Source organism: Phalacrocorax carbo, chromosome 1, assembly GCF_963921805.1.
Source record: "Phalacrocorax carbo chromosome 1, bPhaCar2.1, whole genome shotgun sequence".
NCBI lineage: Eukaryota > Metazoa > Chordata > Aves > Suliformes > Phalacrocoracidae > Phalacrocorax > Phalacrocorax carbo.
The window spans coordinates 154194261-154213079 of record NC_087513.1 but is presented as its reverse complement, the minus strand read 5'-3'; the positions used below and the strand labels follow the sequence as shown (position 1 = coordinate 154213079).

General features: G+C 42.2%; 1 protein-coding gene across 4 annotated transcripts in view; it reads left to right on the top strand.

Moving 5' to 3' along the window:
• Nucleotides 1–18819, top strand: part of MYO16 (myosin XVI) — a 418633-nt gene that overhangs the window by 90866 nt on the left and 308948 nt on the right. The gene's annotated exons all lie outside the window — the stretch shown is intronic.

Sequence of the window (18819 nt, the reverse complement as noted above, 5' to 3'; positions counted from 1 at the left end):
ATGTTATCTGCCAGCTGCTGGGTACCGTTTTATCTCGACGATTTGTGTGACAGAGTGTACAAATGAATGTGATTTTGCCAATCAGGCAGCACCTCGCTGTTAGCTTCTCTCGCTTGTATATCTACTTATGACATAAATATCATCAGTCACATGTTATGGCGGTGGTTTTTTCCAGCTGTGCTCTGGCCTTGCTCTGAGGGATCTGCAAAGGTAACTAAGAAAACGAGTACTTTATTCAGGGGGCTTAAATTCATAACTCAAGAGTCTGATTTACCCTGCAAATGCTGTAGAGGTGCATAAATGCAAACAGAATTTAAACCTTGCTGAGGAGTCATAGTCTCGCCAGCAGAAAGTCTGAGCCAAGTGAATGTATCCAAACATTAGGATCATCCAATGTGACCATCAGAGTCGACTTCCATTCTTTCTGGATGATCTCTGTTTCCAATTCCTTTATGTCCTTTGTATGAATTACGAAACACTGAATTGTGCTTTGTAACAGACCGATGCTTACAGAGTTCTGGAATGGAAATGCTAGTTAGATGTTTATTGGTGAATTTAATTCAGGATTTGAAACAAGATGTAAAAGAAATATAATAATTTTCTCCAGCATCTAGCCCTTATTACCTTCAGCACCTGAATCCATGGCAAGGATTTTCAGTGAAGAAAATTAGAGTAGGAGATGCACTGAAAGATTTGGCCTTTAAATTTTGCTACAGCCTCTTCAGGTATCTTGCACTCCGTACTGACTTCTTCCTTCTTTTTGCTGCCTACTAATCATTGTATTTAAAACCCCATATACTACAGGGGTTTTCCCTGAGATGAAAAAAAATTCACTCTTGACTTTAGTCTGCAATGCCAGAGACCTTAATCATATACTTTGTCTTGAAAGGCCGAAGCCAGCAGTAATGTACTTACAGATGTCATCTTGAACATTTTTCACACTAATTCACAGAGTATTTGATCACAAAATTACTGTCATATTCATGAATGAAAGAAGAGTGAGTTCTGTGGATTATTGTTAGGATTTCCATCTTATATCATTTTACCCCACTTTTCCATAGCTTGCCATTTCAATGCATTCTCTGTTTCAATAAAACTATTAGTCACTGCAACTCTCAACAGGGTTGGGTGAGTGTTTCACCCATGGTGGCATCTGTCCCTTTTCACCAGGGTTATCACAAAATCCTTAAGGTTGGAAAAGACCTCTGAGCTCATCAAGTCAGACTGCATTAGCACGTCCCAGGATTCTTCGGAGGGAAGAGGCATAGCATCCCAAACTCTCATTTAGCGCTTTAAATCCAGTCTGTTGTGCTTTTTCCAAGGGATTCAGCAGTTCTCACATCACCCAGAATCTTCTGAGGCTCCAGACATGTGCCACAGCCATAGCTCTGCCTGAACCTTGTGCAGCCTGGAAGGGGGTGGGGGAAGATGTGATGTGATACCTTAGTTTTAATTTACAGGTGGGAACTCAAGCTCGATTCGCCTATGGACAAAGAGGCAATACTGTGGGTGAAACGCATGATACCTTCGTGTCAGCTTTCTCACTGTGAGACAGCCTGTGTGAATTTCATCTGTGTTCATTAGAGTGAGCTGCTGTCGCTTAGACTGAATAAGAAGAGAAGAGGAGCCTGAAAAGAAGAATCGGAGACCCTTAGCTGGTCTGTGATACAGGAGCCCTTTGCCTCCCTGGCAGCGTGTGCAGGACGTGAGGTGGCCCAAGTAACAGTGGCACTTTGGTGCTCTGTCCCACCGGACGGTTAGTGACACGAGAGAACTAGCAAAGTCTTGGAAGTGTTTTCTCCTTCCCACGAACAGGAATTCTTTTATTCCAGGGTTGGGCAGGAGGTGGTATTCATTAATTTAGCCCATTTGATGGTGTCCCAGAGAATTCTCATGCCCTCTTGGACACGTCTTCTGCCACTGATAAAGAGCTCAGGCCACAAAAAAGTAAAAATTATGCAGGTGGTAGGAAGGAGAGCTGTAAATAGAAGCAGGATGTCTGTACCAGTTAACAGCCTGCCCTTTGGTTTAGGTTGAGATTTCATGACGGTGTCAGCCAGCTCTCATGTCATGGCTTATTTCTGAAATAAGAGAGCTAAGTACAACACGGCTGCAGGGAAAACTTCCTTTTCTTCGTACGTGCTTATGACACTGTGACCTACGGCATATGGTTAAGACTGGTACCGAAATGAGATGCCCAGCATGACCGAGAGACCCTGCCTGCTGAAAAGGAGGCTGGGAGGAAGAGGCAGGAGTCGCCTTCCCTTCTCGCCCACAAAGAGCGAGAAGAGCAGCTCTGTGTGATGAGCCACTGCTTGGCAGCTTATAGATCCTGTGAAGGTACATAAAGCAATTCTGGGGGAATACAGAGATTTTGGTGAAAGGTATTTGTCTGGGAAGCATATACTGTAAAATACAGAACAGGAATGCTAATAAAACGCACGGTATTTCATATTCCATTTTGACAGACTGAATCCGAGTCTGATGTATCGGTGCTATACAATGTGGATTTTTTAAAAAAGCTAAGTCAGTATGATAATTCAGGTGTCACGAAGGACACACAAAAACTTAGGTAAAACTGCTTTTTAATTCTGCAGCCAAGAGCCCATGGTTTTTCTCTTACAAACCCTGCAACCAGTAGAGCCACAACTAGAACATTTTTACTTCTGTTCTCTTAAACTCTCTGTGTCTGTCTCTCTCTCACTGTAATCGCAGGACAGGTACAGGCCAACAGGAAAAAGAGGAAATTATTGACCACATAGGAACGCTAGTATTTCTGTAACTGCTTATGATACTAGATTAATTTATTTACTTTTATTCCCCAGGTCCTGGGTTCATGTGGCAGTGACAGAAAATCAATGTTATTTGTAAAATTTGGACTAATTTTCTACCTTGCTTAAATCTCAAAAAGTTAGAAATCATGACACCAGATGGCAGGAAAGAGGTGAAAAGAACCTTTAATTTAATATCTGTATTTAGACATGGGAAGTGATATTTAGGAAAATACGTCCTGGGCTGGTAGCCAAACTGGGCAAAGTAGCCCAATTACCTTTGCACTTTTGTAATACTGGTCATCTAATAATTTGACAAGGGTGTCTCCAGGTAAATAAAACTCTGCACAGTAAGAGCTTACGACAACTTTCCTAATGCCAACAATGGCTTAGAAGAAGATGAAGATTTATATTAAATTGGTATTTGGAAAAATACATTTTGAAATAACAGCAGAGGAAGCAATATTAACTTGGACAATTGGAGGCTACAAGATTTCCAACTTTGTATGCAACTAAAAATTGGTTCTGCTTATAGTATTTTTGATGGAAATTAAAACCATCCCAAAAATAATTTTTATGTCATCATTTTGTTTCCCGCTGTACAAAATCTGCCACAAGAGAGAATCATGAGCATTTTCTGTGGAAAAATTTACAGTCAACTTGTAAGGGAATTATGAAGAAATATCTTATATTTTTGGTATCTGGAGTGCTTTTCTGATATAGTGATTCTGCTGACAGCAAAGAAATCTAGCCAACCTGAAAATAAAATGAAAGCAGATTGTAAAGGTCAAGGTATCATATTTTCTCATCATATTGGCACAGCATGCATGAAGCTTCAGAATTCTGATGTTACATTTTTGAGAATATTGCTGCAAGAACAGAGGACAGCAAAAAACCCCAAACCTCTGGATTTCCATGTGTGAAATTTTAGCGGTATAGCCACTTTTCCTCACAAAGTTTGTGAGAATTTTGAGGCTAAGGGGCATATTTTCACTCCTGAAGCAACTTCTTGCTCCAAATATTCACAACTCCTTTCCTTTCTCATTTCAGACAAATTAATCCACTGCATCATGGTAAATTTTGCACAGTTGGCAAGCTGTAAAACCCAAGAGGAAATATTTATAGGTAACGAAATTAGCACCTGCATCAAAATTGCCACAGTATAAACATGGTTATTTTAAAGCAAGCAACATTTTAAGTTGAAGTATTTCTAATTTGTTCTTAAACAAATGGAAATCAATTAAGTCAAGAGAAGTTAGGTTTGGTTGGGAACAAATAAAGAGTTGTCCTAATGCAAATTCTTTCACATATCCTAAAGGAACATCCCAATTTAAAAAGCATAATTGATGGTTTATGAAAATGTTCCCTTTGTTTGTTCCCTTTTGTTTGTTTTTTGTTTGTTCCCTTTTGTTTGTTTTTCCCTTTGTTTGTTCCCTTATGTTCCCTTTGTTTGCTTTCATGCAACTTTGCCTTCCTTGCAAACAGCAGCAAAATAAGACCTGCTAAAAGAAATCGTCAAGTTCTAGTATTTTGACTGCTGGACATCGATTCAGGTGACAGATGACATGGGTGTATCTGCTGTACTCTGCAGAAACACAAATGCAAGTAGTAGCACCAAATCTGTTTTCCTTGCCTGTGCCATTCTTGTGCGCTGAAAGGCAACAGACCTGACACGTTCCCCCACCTGTGAGGTGACTCAGAGAGCTGCGATGCCATCCATTTCAATCTCCTTTTGGCCAGTAGGAACGGGAACTGGCCAGGAGCGTGGAGAGGAGGCTACAGTGCAGACGTGGAAGAGCATTTAGCCATTTACTGCTGGGTTTTTACCTATCTAGAATACAGACCTTGCTGCAGGGTTTCTGCTTGGAAGCGTGCTTTACTCTCTCTTACTTCCCAGTTGATTTTAAAACAGGAAATGTTATTCTTGGGAAGAAGGACAATGTGGAGTCTGCTATCTTTGGCCATAAATCCTATTATGAATGTCTCGCTATGCAGTATGACTTTTCAGAAGTGATATTCAGAGCATGTAGAGAGGCAATAGATCCGGGCCAAACCACCTCAGGCTGGTGGACCCCTGCTGAGGTCCCATTTGGTGCAAATCCTGTTATGAAGTATGGCATATAAAATATATATGGGACCTTGTAAAGACCTCTGCAGAAAATGGAGCGATTTATTGAGGTCGTATTTTGAAAGCTAATCGATGGCGTTCAAATATGATCCTTTTACTGTATAAGGAATCAAAGCTTTCTCCTGTAAAAGTTTTGTAAATGTTGGCATCTAAGCTGAGGAGCAAGAAGGAAGGAAGGAGGCAGGCATGTAGCAATGTCACCCTTTTTCAGTCTTTGGGGAAAGAGTAGTGTTGCTGTCTTTAGGTAGCTTATTGCAGGAGGCTCTAAGAAAATATGCAAAAACTATGTATTCCTTACTCAGCACTCAGTTCGTGTGAAACGGTAGAAATTTTATATTCAGACTGCAACTGAAATGAGCACTTTGCTTTTCAGGTGCTTTGCTTTGGCCACAATTATTTGATTTTGTTAGCTGCAGTACTAATCACGTTAGTTACAGAAGTGGATTGTGTAAATCACAGAGACAGTTGTGAAAAGGAAAGCTTTCAAGGCAATCTAAATGACGCACTTAATTCCTCCTAATCACCAATGAACTTATAAATTTACTGTGTCTTTGACAGACACTTTTTCTGTCTTGTGAGCTGTAATGTTGGAGCTGCAGTAATAATTTTGCTTTGATTTCTACTTCAGCTCCTTCAATAGCTTCGAAGCATTTTTTAATTTTTGTCCAGTTATTTCCTCCATGAAGGAACTTGGAGTTTCCTGTAGATGAGGAGTCCATCCATTGACACTGTGCTTTTTCTCAGCTTGTCAGCTGAGATGAAGCAGTTTGATTTCTTCTTCTCTTTCCTCTTCCTCTTCTTTTTCCTCCCCTTCAGACAAATGATCAGCCGGATTTCCCCATTTTAACCTAACCCAGAAGTGGATCGCTGTGCACGTTCACAAGGAAGTGTGACAGTGATTCTTTACACTTCTTATGTTATACATGCCCATACAGCTGGGCTATAGTATTATGAGACCACGAGCACAATGCTAGGTGGTAGATGTGGAAGGTGACCGCAACAGCCTATTGTAAACTCTGTTGTCAGGGCAGCTGCTCAGCCTGCTTTCGTTTTCACTTATCCACGAAGATCCAGCTCAGACTAGCCACCGTCCTTGCTATTCTAAGCATAGCCCAGGCTTACCTGGGACAGACCCAATAACTTTTCCCCCAGCGCAAGGGAGAGGAGTCTTTCAGGTGCCAGTGGTGTAGCTCTACAGAGCAGAAGTCACCCTGGGTTGCTTCTCCACTTTACTGGAGGGTTGTCTTTACAGGGCTTGGCAGGGCCATGTGGAGGTGCCAGAGCTGAGCGAGTGAGCTGCCCTGAGTGTCAGACACACGGGGCTGCTGTGCCCACGTTGGTGCTTTTGCGTGGCCGTCCACCCGGTTACACCAAACAAGGAATCTTGTGGTCTTACCTGTTAATCTCATCCATGTGTGTGTTATTTTCATCTTGGTACTCTGCCTGCACTTACACTATATTAAATTCATTTCATTGTTCCAAATTCCCTTCCTTTATATGGTATATAACCTTTCTTTTTCCCTTTCCCCCTTCAAATTTCTGTTAACTTGTCTCTCCTTAGTTACTGCTTAGCTAAGCTATGCATATTTAATCCTTTTCATCTTTCCTTATAAATCAGTCCCTCAGGCCCCAGAACCATTTGTGGTAGCTTCTTTTGAACTGCTCCAATCTGGCCGTCTAGAATTGAATGCCATATTCCAGATAAGCTGCCTTTCTGCAGAAAGGAGGGGGCCGTTTCCAATCCTTTTGCTATTTGAAAACTGAGATGGCAGTCCCTTGATGTACACTCAACAGCGACCGAAGGCCCACATATTAGCTCCGCTGCAGAATTTTTGTTAGTTCCACTGTACTGTAAGCTAGTTTTCCATCTGCTTTTACTTTACAGTAATCTCTGTAAATGATTAGATTGCGTGTAGAGCCACGTTCCCCTTGGCACAGGAACTCTTTCCCTGTGTGCTTGCCAGTCCCTGTGGTTAGGCCTGTAAACTAGTGTTTCCCTTTTGGCTTTTGACTACCTGTGATGTATGGTGCTGAACATCCTCCGGTCTTGATCCACGTATACCTTCTGTGGGTTGGTGGTTTGGTTCCCCCTGTCCCCCCCAGATTTGCCGCACGCAGGCTTTTACAGATTTTGATTTATGTGTTTTTTGCCTGAGTTTTCTGTAAGTCTCATGTGCTGTATGCCTCTTGACTCCTGGCACATCTGCAGCCTAAACAGCGGTACCTGAGAATGTCTGTGATGAAAGAAGTGCCCCGGGTTTTGAAACAATCTGATTTTTCTGTTTCTTTGCTCAGGCATTAATTTGCAGTAAAACAGTTGTTTCTGCTGCTGTTGAACTTTCTCAGTACCTTTGACGCAGAGCAACTGTACTTTTTGGCTTCCTCTCACTGTGTACCTGTGTGTTAATTCAGCCTTCAGAGTTGCAGGCTTACAAGCAGCAGCAACAGTCTGAAGTGTTTTTCATCATTTATTGTGATCTGAGTGTGCTTGGTCTGCACAACAAGCCCTTTATATTATACTGCGAGAGCGGGAAGAACTTTCCAGTGCCTCTGTTCCCAGATGCACATCCTCCCCTCCTCTCTGTCCTATAGCTGAAAGCGTGGACCAGAGATGAATGTATTATTGCATCTCCATTTACTGCCTTGTAAGGAAATAACTTCCACCTTCACAGCTTAGTTGCAACTTCCTCAGTTTTGCATTGCAGCCAAATAAAAACTGCCGGATCTGTACAAGGGCTAAAAGTAGAGATTTTTTTCTAGAGGACTTCTCACCTTTTCCTTCATATCTTTTTTATTGTCATTTGGCAAAGCCCGGCTCTTCTTGGCTCTCATTGTGCCTGCTGACTTGGAGCTTCTTGAGTTTTACTTGCTGCTGGTGTGATTTATAGTGATTTAGATTATGAAAATATGACCAAACATGCAGATGCTATTTTCTCAAAGGTCAAAGGCTTTGCGAGCGACAAGCCTTATTGAGTGCTTTATATTAATCTAATAAACATTTGTTGCTTGCTTCTGGAAATCCCAAATAATGCGTGATATGAATTCATAGATCCAAAAGTGAACAAAAGATTATAAGGGTTAGCTCAAAGAGCCAATTTAGTTTTTCTTCTACCTTGTCTATGCATAGATATATCTTTTCAAATGTGTTAGTGCAGTCAGTTTGAATGAGATGACTGTACCTTTCTGATGACTTTAAACTGATCCTGGCATGGGAACTTAGAATATTTCTTTCAAAAAATTTTAAAATTAGCTGCTTTAGGAGTAATATTGTTAATCTTTGGGAAACTTATCAGCATATTTTGCTATGGTTTTCCTAAGGAAACAAAACTTTTGTGGTTATGTTACTGTGTGTGTGCGCACGCATCTTTTAGTTTTTCTTCCCATCATAATTTCCAAGCCTGTTACCCAGTTTCAAGAAAATGTTTCAAAAACAGGTTAATCATGACACAATTTATTCAGACAGGTGAGCCGTGTTTGGTACTGCACGGCACAACTATTTCGTTATGTTTAGACATGATAACGCTGCTTTTCTACCACCTGGGTATCAGGCTTGGCTTAATAACCATTGAATGTCTTGTCAGAGAAGATACCAAGAAGTCTCAAGTATGTTGCAAGGAAGCTTAAGCCTACTGTGAGTATGTTCCTCCTTCTTGGGTGAAATGCCTTGCCATGCAGAGTTCCCTTTGCACCACTTACCTTGCTGCCAGCAGAAAGATAAGGTGGCCAGACAGCATTCATGGAAAAAACTTCAAAGGTTCTGTCTACACTTTGTAAAAAAGAGGGAAGAGCTTGGGCCTCTGATGGTCTACAGGATTGTTATTTAGCTCGCTGGCTCAGTTTGGAACAGTCCCAACCAGCTCCCTCTGTGGCAAAGGCTACAGACGGTGTCTAGAGAGCTCTCCTGAGAGGCAGGGCGGATGAAACTCCCCCAGGTTATGTGCTCTATGCCCTGTCCAGTCTTCCATCTATTTCAGAAGGCTTTGTACCCTCAAACACTGTTCCCTGCCTACACATACTCTCCTACTACTTACTAGAAGGTATACCAACACCTTTGTTCTTAGGCTGTAGAATTCCTTTCCTCTCTGCTGCAGTGCAGTCTCCATGTTAGACACTGAAATTTAGAAGCCACAAAAGAGGATTATGTCCTACAGCACAAGAGCAGCATTGTTATCCTGAAAGCAGGTTCGTTTGCCTGGTGTGCAAAACGCCAAACTATGCACAGAGTGGAGGCATTTTATTTAATTCATTTTTGCGCAAAGGTTGGTGTGGTAACTCCACAAAGCTAGCACCCTGCACTGAGAAACTACAAGGTATTTATGCAGTTAAATCTGTCAATAAGAGCTGATATTCACACCCCTCAGCTAATAATTGGTTGGTTTCTTTCTCATTTCAACTTAAAGTTACAGCGCCGTTTAAATTGACTATGCATGCTCAGAGAGTAAGGGGCTTACTTGAGCGTTTGTGTGTGGGCAGTTTCTGGCCTATGGGCATGATTTTTACTACTATAATGAGGATAGTTCACCTAAAGGACACTTAGTTGTGGTTCTTATCAACATCCCAATTAGGTGTTCTCTTTGACTATACACTTTGTCACCCCGTTCTCAGCGTCTTCTAAGGTGGGATGGTTCGTTCTATCAGTCTCTCAACTTTCTTCAAGGATACAAGTATATAGTTGTAAAACAAATTCTTCCTTATCTCTCAGGTCTCTGGCTGCCAAATTCTGTTTTGCCAGGCTCACATGGTTCATTGTTATAGACTTAGAAGAAATGTCTCTTTTCTTAGGGATTATCAGCGTGAGAATCACAGGAGAATCAGGACCATTTGCTCATGTTCTATGCAGTCCAGATATGTTTCATTTGTTTTGCATGAACCATCAACCTGTGAACATGAGCCAGTACATAAGGCTTAAGTGGTGCACCAGAGATTGCTTCCTGGCCTCCTTTTATGTACTAGAATAGAGGTATCCAAAATCAACTTCTTTTTTTTGTTTGTTTTTTTTTTTTTTGTTAAGGGAATAGTGGATGCCAAGTCTCATGGACCAATTGCTCACAAGCCTTCCGTAATGTGCAGAAGAGCAGTAGGTAGTGTTTCACCCTATTGTCTGGACAGTCATTATTTAGAGATGCTACAGTATAGCCCTGAATCCAGCTTGAGAATAGACTTTCATCTCCTAAAAGCTCAATTATCTGGCATATTATATGAAGAGAGATGAATGGGTTAGTGTGTTTTGCTCACCCCTGAGAGTACAGTCTTTTCAGTTGGAAACGCCAGCGCTCCAGAGCAGACGATGGTCTTTTACTTTGTTTTACAAAAGGTTCTGTGGTTTGTGGGAGAAGGTACTTGAGCTATGCTGTGGTTTGTAGGAATCCAGGCTTCACCTTTGCCTCATCCTCCAAGGGAGTATGGAAGGATGACAGCAGTAGAGAGGATATGGAGACAGAAGCCTTACCAAAAGACACAGTATGAGCTCGAGCAGATCGTGTTAGTTCATTTTGCTTGCATTCATGTAGTTTCTGGATGTGATTCACAGGCAAGGACTACTGCTCCGGGAGATAGGCAGTTCCTCTCAGACCATTCAGGCCTATGAGTTCCTTGTGTCTCAAGACAGGCAAAAGAAAATAATAATGATATTTGTTTCTAAAAAATTGGAAGAACCTTTTACGTATGTGTTTGAAACCTGTGTTTTATACACTGAAGGCCAATGCATGGGCGGGCAGTTTGGCTGCATTTATTGAATAGGCTGGCACACAGTTAATGCCCTGCCCCTAGGACATAAATTATCCATATGTTACAGACGGCTACGTGACATAAATCACAAATGAGAGTGCAGAGCCCTCTGTTATATTTGATTCATCATTATTCAGGCCCTCTTCTATCACTGCAAAGGCAAGATCCCAAACTGGTTGATTCTTTGATTTAAATATAATAAATTATTGGAGCATGCCGCTGTAGCTTCACTGAATTGCTGATAGAAAGATAAGAGAGTCTATGGGAAAGCCTGTAGAGTTGATTAATAGTGTCTGATAAGTAACTTTTCCTTGGTATCAGGCTGGAAATTGATTGCGGTTCCAGCCTGCCAGTCTCGTCACATCGAAAGGCTCTTGAAGAGCAGCGTGCAGGAGCAGGGGTTTTGTAAGAGGACGGTTGCCTGAATGTGGTCAGGATTGCTCTTCAGCAAAGGCAGAGTTGGGTGTTAAGCAGAAAATGAGGAAACTTTGTCTATCGTGTCACTTAAGAGCCCTAACTTTGCAATTACACCCAAAAGAAGCTCTGTGGAGATTCTTTGCTGCAGTGTAATTTATTCTCAGAGGACCTGGCATTAATTGAATTCTTTACATTCTTTACAAGGTAAATAGTTTACACTTATACTGCTCCCCTCTGATCATCTGATTGTGGGGTGGGGAGGGGAACCAAGGAATAAGAAAAGGCATAAGCCCATCACTGCAGTGAGCAGGGCACTGCTGGCCTGATGAGAGCACTTTAGCCGTTAAAATCAGGCGGAGCGGGTACAAGCGCTTCAGTTACGACTTAACAAATGTAATGGAGAGGCTCTTCACAGGGGAAGTAATTTTCCCTGCACCGACCAAAGGATTTATAAATCCAAGTATTTTGATACTGACCTTAACATTGCAATTTGAGATGGATCTAAACTAATCTAGCCTCTTCTGTGGGTAAGAAGTATTTCTTTTTGAAACTGGAAGATCAGTAGGCTACGCCTAATAACGTTTGATTTCTGAAGAGGGCACCTCTAAAGCATGCATTGGTCTGTGGTCCTGACACCATAACTCCAGTTGGGCTATTGTATTTGTATCATTGATTTCATATGGAATGCAGTTCAGTCGCATAAGCACAAAAAAGTTATTATTTCTAATTTAATATAGTAAATGTAAATAATATGCATTGCTGGTAGCAGAAAATCATCCTGTATAGTGACGTCATTGTGTATAACAGCAAAGGGCATTACTGAAAGGGTCAGTGCTCTAGTTTCTGGTCTGATTGCTGTTATCAAACACGGGGTGTAAAGTAATGCAGCTTTTTGGGCTGCATGAAGCTGCACTGATTTACACCATCTGTGTGCCTGAGTCTGTAAATGCCAAAGCACTTGCTGCTCACTGCATGCTTTTCCCACATATCTTTGTTCGTACTGTGAATACGTTTGGCTAGCCAGCTTTATAAATGTTGTGTAATAGTACAGTATTTATAAAAAATTGGCTTCTTTTTGTTATTTAATGAATGCTAATGTATGTCACTGCAGTTGTGAAATTTTCAAATATTTTATCGTTCTGAAATTCAGGATAATTTCAGGTATCTGAATCAGAATGTAGGTGTTCAATTGTAGTTATGAAGAGGGGCTGATAGTAAGAACAGACCAAGATTGGAGCTGAAGTGTCAGAGGACCCAAGCTAAACACAGGGTATATTTCAGAGGGGTTTTTACCCTTTTTCCTTTAATGAGATCAAGATGCTTAAAGAACATTATTTAAGTATCAGTCTCAAGCAGATACATTCTCAGAATCACAGATTGCCATTTTTCCAGGTAATTTAAGCTTTCTACAATTTGTTTCTATGCTGTAAAGATCATAGTCCTTCAAACACCCAGAAGATTAATTATTTGTTGTTGAAAATATAATCAAAATCAACAGGAATGTCTACATAAATAAAGGTAAGCATGTGTCTTAGTGTTTGCAAATTTCTAGCTTTAAGCGTTATGCACCATAATTCTGTGTCACCTTATGTCACGGTTTAGCCCCAGCCAGCAACTCAGCCCCGTGCAGCCGCTCGCTCACTCCCCCCTGGTGGGACGGGGGAGAGAATCAGAAGAGTAAAAGTGAGAAAACTCATAGGTTGAGATAAAGACTGTTTAATAGGCAAAGCAAAAGCCGTGCACGCAAGCAAAGCAAAACAAGGAATTCATTCACTGCTTCCCATGGGCAGGCAGGTGCTCATCCATCTCCAGGAAAGCAGGGCTCCATCACACATAATGGTTACTTGGGAAGACAAACACCACCACTCTAAACATCCCCACCTTCCTTCTTGTTCCCCCAGCTTTAAATGCTGAGCATGACACCATATGGTGAGGAATATCCCTCTGGTCGGTTGGGGTCAGCTGTCCCGGCTGTGTCCCCTCCCAGCTCCTTGTGCACCCCCAGCTGGCTTGCTGGTGAGATGGGGTGAGAAGAACAGAAGATCGTGGGTCTGTGTAAGCGCTGCTCAGCAATAATGAAATCATCCCTTTGTTATCAACGCTGTTTTCAGCACAGATCCAAAACAAAGCCCCATAGCAGATACTGTGAAGAAAATTAACTCTATTCAATCCAAAGCCAGCACACCTTATTTGAGATTCTTGCTGCACTAAGCAATGTCAGCAGTTTGGGGTGTGTGTGTGTGACGAGACAATCTTTTTACCTTGCTGGACTTTGCAAAACACACTATTCCTAGGGTCCAGGAGTACTTACTTCTCTGAATCACAACAGCACATTCTTATATCTCATGAAAAGTCAAAATACAGTATGTATAAGCACAGTGGCAAACTGTTTTGTAGTGTCTCTCTGAACACGTGTATAGACGTTCAGCTTCACATTCTGGAAATGCCTCCTGACATGTGATCCAGATTAGACACAAATGCGATCACCCCCAGGCAATGTGAATTACCATCTGAGGTGCATTTCTTTAGGATGACAAGACTCCCAATTTAAATGCCAGAGCAAGTGACTGAAAGTTAAGTCATAATAAAGCCATAAGAAATGGAAATATAAAGGAGAGTTGCATCAATATGGTTTCTGAAAAGAGGTATGGTAGAAAAGTTCCTACATAGTGTAACTTTACTTGAACTCAAATAACCTGCAGCAGATGGAGGGATTAGCCTGTAGCAATCCCATTCTTCCTCTCTGTTTATATGCCACCACCCTTGCCAAGCCCTTCACGTTGTCCAGGAGCTGGTGCTTGTAGTGCCACAGAGTATTCCTTCTCTCACCTTCCCAGAGAGAACCGGTGGCAATGCAAAGCAAGCGGTTCCGCTTTACTCAGAAACCTCTTGTTCGAACTGGCAGGATCAAGCTCGTAATTTGTGTTGAAATGCAGTTGGCGCCCTGTCCGTTTGTGAGTAAATTGCTACGGTTTTCTGAACAGGTTGTTTTGTAGCAATGATTCGTCTCTTTCTGGTGGTTCAGGGAGGACCCAGTCAGTGAAGCAGCTCTAGACTAGGAAGCATCCTTGAAACACTTCTTTTTTTCCTGTTAGATACAGTGGCAGTGACTTCCTTTGTCCTGTGCTAGTCAATAACCAGGGTGATATAATAAAAGAATGTCTGGTGTTGATATTTCAGTTTTTCATAAAGGTTTTTGCATTGCATGCTTATACAGAAGATGCAGGCCTTAAAACCAGATACTTACTGAGAGTCCTGTTTATTCTGGCTGTTTTGGTCCGGGGCATCTCATTAAATTAATTATACCCTGGTAAGCTTTTTCAGGGTTTTAATGGAGACACTGCTGTTGAGTTGTCCAGTGCAACATACCATGACAGTGACCTTATTGAATCACTGTACATAACTGTAATTTGTCACACACTGAAGCAAGAACCCCATGAAATAATCTTCAACTATGATATCTTATGCAAGGAGAGAGAAATTCTTCTGCAAATGGATTCAGAAGGCAACCTCTCTCCCTACCACACTGCCTCCTGACTAGCTTACACAAGACCAGCTCTGGCTGAGACCATGTTTTCTGTACATCTTCCGCTATTTGAGTGGGTCCCATACAAGGTTCTTGTACAAGTTCAGTGTGAAAAACGGTTTGTGCCGTTTTTCTCATGCACGGAAGAGAAAAGGATGGACAGACCTGCTGCACGTGTTACCCTTTAGGAGGCTCTCACAGCACCTCTTTTGAGCCTGGCTGTAGCTGAGTTGTCAGTCTCTAAACAGGAGCCGTTTACATCCACCTAAGGAAGTTGTGGATTTTAGCAGCTATTTTTTCATGGAGGTTTTCTTTACAGCTGAAGCTGTTGCTGCTGTTGGCAACGCTAAATTAGGACAGAGTGTTTGGCATACTTTGAATGGTGGAGCCTAATCCTGATGACTGGGCCAGCAGAAACTTTAGGCAGTTCAACAAGGGAAGTGCATATTTCCACGCCTGGGACAGACTAACCCTACGCATTGGTACAGGCTGGGAGCTGACTGGCTTGAGCTGCAGCCCTGCTGAAGAGGACGCAGGGCTTACAGCGGGCACAAAGAGGAATGGTTGTAAATAAGGCAAACCACATAGCGGGCTGTGTGAGGGGGAGTATGGCCAGCAGACTGAGGGAGGTCATTGTCTGCTTCTGCTTGGGGCTTGTGAAGCCGTACCTGCAAGTATGCCTGTGGTCTTTGTCCCCACAGTGTAAGGTGGACACCGAGGAAGTGGGGTGAGGGCAGCAGAAGGCTACCAGGATAATTACAGAAATGACAAAGCTGGACTCTTCTCAGTAGTGACAGTAATAACAAGGGGTAATGGCCACCAAAAAAACCCAAGGCATTTTTGGTAGAAGGCATTGCAGCACTGGAGCAGGTTCCCCAGAGAACTTGGAGAATGTGTTGATGGAGGTTTTCAAGGCTCTGCTAGACCAGACACAGTTACCTGGTCCTATGTTGGTGATTAACCCCCTGCTCAAAGTGGCGCTAAGCCATCCCCAGAATTTTCTCCAGCAGCATGTCTATAACCCTCCTGGGTTTGAGTCCAGCTGTCTCAGGGTGATGGCCAGGAAGCTCTGCCTCTTGTGCTGTCAGTGATTCCCTATGGTCACTAGGCCACCACAGTCAGAGCAGGGATCTGCCTGGTTCTAAAACTGGGACTGAATGTTACATGCCTTAAAGATGAGCATCTGAAAGATAAATTCAGAGTTTGCCTTGTCTGCATCTATACTATGTGGCTTAATGTAAAGAGACTGCTGACCTGCAGCTATGAACATGGGCCAGCAGTGTGCCCAGGTGGCTAAGAAGGCCAATGGCATCCTGGCTTGTATCAGGAATCGTGTGGCCAGCAGGAGCAGGGAAGTGATCGTGCCCCTGTACTCGGCACTGGTGAGGCCACACCTCGAGTGCTGTGTTCAGTTTTGGGCCCCTCACTGAAAGAAGGACATTGAGTTGCTGGAGCGTGTCCAGAGAAGGCACCAAAGCTGGTGAAGGGTTTGGAGAACAGATCTTATGGGGAGAGGCTGAGGGAATTGGGGTTGCTCAGCCTGGAGAAGAGGAGGTTGAGGGGAGACCTTATCGCGCTCTACTACTACCTGAAAGGAGGGTGTAGTGATGTGGGTGTTGGTTTCTTCTCCCAAGTTAGTAGTGACAGAATGAGAAGAAATTGCTTCAAGCTGTGTCAGGGGAGGTTTAGATTGGATATTAGGAAAAATTTCTTTACTGCAAGACGGTCAGGCATTGGAAGAGGCTGCCCAGAGAGGTGGTGGAGTCACCATCCCTGGAGGTGTTCAGAAAATGCTTAGACATGGCACTTCATAGCATTGTTTAGGAGACATGGTGGTGTTGGCTTGACAGTTGGACTTGATGATCTTAGAGGTGTTTTCCAACCTTAATGATTCTGTGATTCTATGATTCTGTTATACCCAAAGTCAGATCTCCTCTAAGCTGTATCAGGTTCCAGATGTGCTGAGAGAAAAAATCCCACCTGCAACTCATTACTTCTCTTCTGAGACCAGTGCCCTAGTGGATGAAAAGTCCTCTGTTTGCCTGAATTGATTGACTCTGGCCACACGCTATAAACCATCATGTGAGGCCAGTTCTGGGAGTCAAGCACTGTTCTTCATGGAACAAATAGACAGGCATTCATGTCAGCTGAAAGTTATCCCAGTAGAGAGGCAGAGGACACTAAGACAGCCGCATCCCGCCTGAAATTGGGATCTGGCTGATTGACCTCATCATTGATGTGCTCTGTTTGACCAAGACATTAAGCTAATTTGCTTGATTTCTCACCCAGAACAGTGTGACAGCAACGGTATCCTACAGCTTGCACCAGTCGCAGTTGTGATGTGGCAGCAAACACTACCAGTTCCTCCTAAGAGCAGAGGTTCATGTGAGCTAAGCGGATGAATAGCAAAGATACTGTTAAAGTTTGTTGTCAGCAAACACTTCTGATTTCCAGCTAAGACTGGAAAAACAGCATCAATTCTCACTCTCATCTGAGTTCTCCAGATATAGACAGCAACTTCAGCTGTAGCTTGTCAGAGCTCAAGCGCATGGCTGTCCCTTCTTCCCGTTGTGAAAAAGAAGGAAGGAACAGAGCAGAGGTAAAACTCTTGTACAGCTGGACACTTCGCTGCATTGTCAAACGAGACTTTGAGTCTTACAAGCCAAAAACACTGTGTAGGCTTAAGGCATGGGCATTGAAATATTTTCTGCAAAGCAGAACAATTCTAATAGGGAAGATTTGAAGTTTGCTCATTCTCCTATCATGACAGAAAGGGGATGTAGTCACAAACTGCCTCGGGCTGAGGATGGTCTGAGTGCAGATCCCCTATTTGATTGAACTCTCTGAACACTGGGATGAAGTGAGGAATGAAGTTACATCTTCTGCAGCTTTAGGGAGCTACCCTTTAATTTCCTTCTCTTTTCCAACATGTGCTCAGAAATGAAACATATCATTTAAGGGCAAAGGGAAAATTTTGTTTTATACAGAAGAAGCTGTTGGCTTTTAACATGGAAAAAGGAAGGGCTTGTGTTTTGGCTTAATGCAAGCCAATACTAGTTTTCAGTTATTTAGCTTGACAGCTCATTTTCTTTTAACTAGAGGGGCATGCTAAGAGAGGAAGAGTAATTACAGAGAGGGGAAGGGTAGTCTATGTTAAAATAAGTTAACTGAACTTGAGTGTGGAATTGTGTTCTGTGTCTGCTTGTGTAATGGAGCTTCTCAACAAGACGCTTTGGGCACTTTTGGCATAAATGCATGCTCCTCAATTTTGGAAAATCTGTTTTGAGACCTTGGGTTCTAATTCATAGTGAGTACATGTAATAAATTGTAGAATACAGTATAGAACACACAACATAAATTAATATAACATATAAATATATAATGTAATATAGTTTATAAAGTGATAGACATGCAGACCTAGGACTGTCACTTTGATAGTATTTTATTATGGGATTATGACACATAATAGTTTATAGAATAATATGCCTTTAAAGGAAAAGAAAAAACTTCAAGAAAAGCATATAGAAATCTTGGATTAGAAACACAAAATCAGTGATTTAAAAAGAAAATTATTGTCTTTCAGTTCTTCAGTAGAGAACGTAGATAAGAATGCCCATTTATCCCTCTTTTTTTTCATTAAAATAAGTCAATATTTGTGAAGCATTTATGTACTATGATGATGTGAGCTTTACAAAAGCCTGTCAGGAAATTATTAATTATGCCTTCAGAGCGGGGTTTGAATGGTATTCAGTAGATTAGACGTTTGTCAGGTAACACGGAGAAACCAAAGTGATCATTTAGTCAACACTACTCAGCTAGTGCCCTGAATGAGGTAGGGGTCTTTTGATGATGTAATTACAGCTTTAGCAAAACGATTAGACAAAAGCAGGCCTGATTAAAGTTGCACAGCAACGCTTAGTTTTGGTATTTCTTAACTGCCCAGGGTGACTTGAGTCTATATCCCCTTCAAGAGCTCTTCCATCAAACTAAGGAGGGAAAACGTCTCTCATCTGGGCTGCCAGCAGTCCTTAGAAATTACAAATTTGGACATTTACCTCCCATACGAAGAAAATTTAAGTATGTATATAAAGTAGAGCATGAGAATCAGAAGTGATCGGGTGGTCTCCAGCCAGCACATCAAATGCTTTTATGGCAGGTTAGTGGGTACACCACTGATGTGGAAGATGTGGATTCACACCTGAGCACTCAGGCAACAAAATTATCTGACAATCCACTAGTCTTCTTTTGTA